This window comes from Aquarana catesbeiana, linkage group LG12, assembly GCF_042186555.1.
Source record: "Aquarana catesbeiana isolate 2022-GZ linkage group LG12, ASM4218655v1, whole genome shotgun sequence".
NCBI lineage: Eukaryota > Metazoa > Chordata > Amphibia > Anura > Ranidae > Aquarana > Aquarana catesbeiana.
The window spans coordinates 191,334,361-191,340,360 of NC_133335.1; the positions used below are offsets into that span (position 1 = coordinate 191,334,361).

At 44.0% G+C, this 6,000-nt stretch overlaps 1 pseudogene; it reads left to right on the plus strand.

The window, feature by feature from the left end:
• The first annotated feature begins 1,302 nt into the window (after positions 1 to 1,302).
• LOC141114228 (septin-2B-like) lies at positions 1,303 to 2,028 on the plus strand (annotated as a pseudogene).
• The last annotated feature ends 3,972 nt before the right edge of the window (positions 2,029 to 6,000 follow it).

The window sequence follows — 6,000 nt, forward strand, 5'->3', positions numbered from 1 at the left end:
ATATGACTTTGCCTGATAATGTACATAGTTTATTGTTAGAAGGTCCCTCTTTGGATCAGTTGTTGGCTGATTCAATTTCTAGTTTGTCATATGATTAACCAGTCACTTTCTTATGATACAGTGAAGTGATCCTACAGGTTGTGTTCTGTCTTTGGGGACCAAAGACTTTCAAGTGGGGGTAAAATGTAGCAATATGGACTACAATTGCAATGAACAGTTATTCCCTGCCCTATCTGTATATTATATTATCCCTCTAGTGCCTGGTGTTAATAAACTGACATCATATTTGTGAGCCCAAGCAAAGGGATTGTGGGATTAGTAGTTCCACCAGATGGCTATTCCCCTGCATGGCTATATGCCCGGACCACATATCCCAGGGATCTTTGCTACCGTCAGGGAGATTGCTGGGAAGGTCTATAAAAGAAACCAGTAAAAAGTGAAATTATGTGCAGCGCTCAAAACATGGAAATACATATGTATACAAACTAATGTACACTGTGCAATGACCACAAAAACTAATAATAATGAAAATGAGATGTGAAATGCACACCAAACTAAAGTCCATGTGCCATCATATAAAAGTTGTTTTAAAACATAAACAGCAGTCTTTAAATAAACAGTGAAAACAAATTGTGTAAATAGAAGTGGGATTCCACGTGACATCAATGTTGAGGTGAGGACACAGACAATAGAACCACCACTGGTTAGTGAGGAGGCTTACCGGAGTGAGAGGACTCAAATGAGCATATGCTCAGTGAGTCAACAAGGCTTATGGTGCAACCACCAAAATATGGGACCTCCACATCTGAGTTCCAGATCAAGTTGGCAATTGGTCAAGAGATGTCACTAATAAGCGGTCTTCAGAAGCAGCCAACTTGTCAGACCAAATCCTTTCAAAATAGCATGACCAAAAAAGAAAATACTCCACATAGCATGAATCCTTATAAACGTAAAATTTATTAAAAGAAAATTGGAAACACTCACATTTAGAAAGTGGATCAAGCGCTTAAAACTGAAGTTTGTGGGTAACGCAATGACATCAGCAGGGCTGATGCGGGGTGCTGGACTCATAGGTTTCTATGAGGTTTATTTTTTCCCCAAGCCACATGATTAGAGCCCGAGGCTCTAATTGGCTTGAAAAAGGTTGGGCTCGGGGCGCAGAGCACTATGCCCCAAACCCACCCACTTATGACACCAGTGAATCAGTATTCACTATTGTCTTCCAGCTTCTCCTAGCGGCCATTCAGGACAGGAGGCGGATTCGGCTGGCCGGGAGGAGAAGCCGCGGCACTGCAACCGTGGATGGCTTTCTTGCAGGCTCAGTTCACAAACCCAGAAACTCCAGGGTATGTTGGATTTGCGATTCTCTTGAATCAGGTTCATCGTAAGTCTGTAAGGAAGGGATTTGAGTTTACACTGATGGTTGTAGGTGAATCTGGACTGGGGAAATCTGGGGAAATCAACGCTTATTAACAGCCTCTTCTCAACTGACTTGTATCCTGAGCGTGTGGTGCCCAATGCAGCAGATAAGATTGTCTAACAGTGGTTTACACTCCAGGCTATGGTGATTCTATGAATTGTGAAGACTGTTTCAGGCCCATTATTTTCTATGTGGATGACCAGTTTGAGCGATATCTTCATGACCAAAGTGGTTTAAATCGGCGGCACATTGTGGATAACTGCGTCCACTGCTGCTTTTACTTCATCTCCCCCTTTGGCCACGACTTGAAGCCCCTTGATGTGGAGTTTATGAAGGCTTTGCACAACAGAGTGAACATTGTTCCTGTTATTGCCAAAGCAGATACATTGACTCTAAAGGAGCGGGAGAGGCTGAAGAGAAGGATTATGGATGAGATTAAGGAACGTTGAATTAAGATTTATCAGCTTCCAGATCCAGAGTCTGATGAAGATGAAGACTTCAAGGAGCAGACAAGGCTTTTAAAGGCCAGTATTCCCTTCTCTGTTGTTGGCTCTAACCAGCTTATTGAGGCAAAAGGTAAAAAGGTCAGAGGTCGCCTGTATCCGTAATTTTGTTTTTTTAAACAGACAAGCCCTGCTGATGTCATTGCGTTACCCACAAACTTCAATTTTAAGCGCTTGATCCACTTTCTAAATGTGAGTGTTTCCAATTTTCTTTTAATAAATTTTACGTTTATACGGACTCACACTATGTGGAGTACCGCTTCTTGGTGACATCTCTTCACCAATTGGATTGCCTTTCAACTTGATCTGGAACTCAGACGTGGAGGTTCCATATTTTGGTAGTTGCCCCATAAGCCTTGTTGACTCACTAAGCATATGCTCATTTGAGTGCTCTCCCTCAGGTAAGCCTCCTCACTAACTGGTGGTGGTTCTATTGTCTGTTTCCTCACCTCAACATTGATGTCACGTGGAATCCCACTTCTATGTACACAATTTGTTTTCACTGTTTATTTAAAGACTGCTATGTTTATGTTTTAAAACAACTTTTATATGATGGCACATGGACTTTAGTTTGGGTGTGAATTTCACATCTCATTTTCATTATTATTAGTTTTTGTGGTCATTGCACAGTGTACATTAGTTTGTATACATATGTATTTCCATGTTTTGAGCGCTGCACATAATTTCACTTTTTACTTATTCCTTGATTTACACTTGTCTTATGCCCCGTACACACGATCAGAAATTCTGCCAGCAAAAGTTGGATGTGAGCTTTTGGTCAGAAATTTCGACCGTGTGTATGCTCCATTAGACTTTTGCTGGCAGAATTCCAGCCAGCAAAAGATTGAGAGCAGGTTCTCTATTTTTCAGTCGGAAAAGGTTCCTATCCGAAAACGCGATCGTCTGTATGCAATTCTGACGCGCAAAAAATCACGTATGCTCGGAAACAATTGGACGAATGCTCGGAAGCATTGAACTTCATTTTCTCGGCTTGTCGTAGTGTTGTACGTCAGCGCGTTCTTGACAGTCGAAAGTTCAGAGAACTTTTGTGTGACCGTGTGTATGCAAGGCAAGCTTGACCGGAATTCAGTCGGTAAAACCATCCAAGTTTTTTCTGATGGAATTTCTGATCGTGTGTATGGAGCATTAGGCCCCTTTCACACATGCGGACCGTTCAGATCCGCCTGTCAGTTTTTTCAGGCAGATCTGAACAGTCACTCCATACAGCTCTATGGAGTGTCGGATGTCAGCAGTGACATGTCCGCTGACATCCGATCCGCTCCGCAAAATTCAGATGGATGGATGTCCTATTTTCCATCCGTCTGGTGAATCAGATCGGATGAAAACGGACAGGCGGTCCGTAATCATCCGATCCCCCCATAGGGGAGAGCGGACTGTCTGACAGGTCCGTCCCTGCACAGAGTGCAGAGACGGATGTAGCGCCCCCCCGGGTCTACTGGGAGCAGGAAGGTACCTCCAGATACAGGGAGCGGGCTTACCTTCACCCCAGGGCTGAGTCCATGGCTATAATGGGAAGTTAGAACAAATGTGGGCGCCAGTCACTTTAGGTATTTTTCAATGCTTTAATTATAAATTGAGAAAGGTTGTAGGAAAGGTGTTGCGGGGAGGTTTCAGATACCCTTTTTAGCAGATCACTTACTCCTCCTTAAATCAAAGGACAAACAACTTTCAGCAGATCTTGAATACCTGGGTAGGTCTCTCACACAGACCTAGCAACCAGTAAGATGTCTGGATAAGCCTCTCTCACAGACTTAGCAGCCGGTAGATGCCTGGATAAGTCTCTCTCACAAACTTAGCAGCCAGAAGCGTATTACCTTGATTAGATTGTAGAGCAGCTTGACAGCACCAGAACCTTTAAGCCGACCTGGCAGTACTGTAAGGGTAGTTAGATGTAGATGCGTCCTCCAAGTGAGTTACCAGGCCCTTGTGAGAGACCAGCCTTCATCCTCACTCTCTCCAGCAAGGGTCCTCCCCTGGATCTCCTCAGCTTGGCTCGGCTTCTTCCAAACAGGCAAGACAGCCTCGGACCACCTCAGGATTAGTAGGCCCCAGACAGGCTTCTTGGCCTACTTGCAGAGTTTGCAGCAACGTAGCCTCAGGCCAGAAGGGCCACGAGGTGAGGACTGATTAGAGCACATGGCATCTGTCCAATAAATACCCCTTCCCAGAATGCACAGCGGCTAGGAACCTCCTACTGGGCTGTTTCAGGAAAAAAGAATATTCATTACAGCTCAACCTAGTTGTTATTCTCACATTGTCCTGTGGTACCAGTGACACCTACTGGCAACAGTGGGAAATGCACAACACAGACAAGTTTAGAAAAGAACCAATATACTATATACAATCAATCTGTGCTGTTTACAGCTCAGCCAAAAACTAAATTTACACTATAGCCCCATTTTTAGGAACAGGGGGCAACACGGACTTGTCATCCTCTGACTCAGCGGGGATCAATGGAGCGATCCCCTCTGACAAGTGGAGTAGTAAAAACGGAGGCTCTTCTTCCTAGGCCTCATGTGTGATGGATCTCTCCACGCAGGGAGAGTGAAATCGCGGCCTACTACATGGGTGTACAACATTCCTGCCCAATTGAGAAGGGGTTCAGCAGTGCCAGTTGTTTATCGGACATCTGACAAGCACCAACTTGACCATACAGCAACCCACGCTTCGTGATCTGGATTTGGGTGATCAGCGGGTCTGTAGTCAGGACGTCTATTCGGGAGTCGTCAGCCTGGTCGTTGGTGAGAGGGCAATTGCCCAACTTTGCAAGTCTTTCCTTGGTTGTTTTACTGGGACACTGTGTACAGACAGCTTTACTTTGGGAACACTTCACTGCACTTCTATTCAAACACTGTACATAGGCATTTTTAGCTGCAGTAAGCACAAGATATACCACCACTCTGTTACTACACCTTATTGGATACAGTTAATGAGCTCCGACTGCCGGGGAAGACCATCAGATCTGCAACGGGGACATTCTGCCATTGCTACTTATAGGCCCCTAAAAAGGTTGAACAGGCCGGCCTGGGTTTCTCTTTCTAGAAGTATTGTCAGAATCTATGCTTAACTTTGCTTATCCTTTCAGGTTATGTTCAAGTGATATTCCATTAGACATATGTATATATAGTATCCTGTTGTTGCCAACTGTCTTAACTGTTTTACTGGGGGAATCACTCTACTGAGCTGGTGCTGTTATCCAAACCTCGGTTGAACCATTACCTCTCTTGTACAATTATATCTTATCCGAAGCATTCCAGTAAACGTTAACAGAATATAAACATATTGAGTGCTGTCTTATTACTCAAAGGTGTTGCAAGGATGTCTGAACCCAGAGTGTCAGGTGAGTTGGAATGTTCACAGGGTCATGGCGGTGCAGATGAAGAGGTAATTCCAAGCAGTCCCCAAGGGCGGTCGTGCTACACATATATATTTCAAACAGGTACGGTGAACAGGCAAAGTGCTTAACGACCTACTTCAGAATGGAACCTAGCTCATATATACAGTATATATAGACTATCTCTCTCTCTCTCACTATATATATATATATATATAGAGAGAGAGAGAGAGAGAGAGAGAGAGAGATTACAAGGGGGTTACAGTTCAGCACAGTGTGCATAAACTTAGTAGTTGCATCAAAAATAATATTAGACCAGTGTCACGCAACGTTCACAATGGGAGAAAATACAAAGATACAAGATACATTAAAACATACAAATTAAAAAAGCAGCTTTTGCCTCAATACTCACTTTTAATCTGGAGCTATCTACTGCAGTACCTCTTTTCCACCACTAAATGTCCCCAGTCTTCCAAGTTGAATGAGAACCACCCTCATTCAGCCCACTCCTTTTTTAACCAGGCTGTCACTGACCTACCCCAGCCAGTGACTGGATAGTGAAGGAGAAGCAGCACAGTGATGAGTTCATCTCTCAGTTCCTCTGCTCTACCCTCCTATCAGCATGCTCTTTGTCAGTTACAAGTGATTGGCTTCTTGTGCTGCTTCTCCCTCTCTCAGTCAGAGTTCAGTAGTACAGGGACTAAAAAAGGCAGATACCAGGT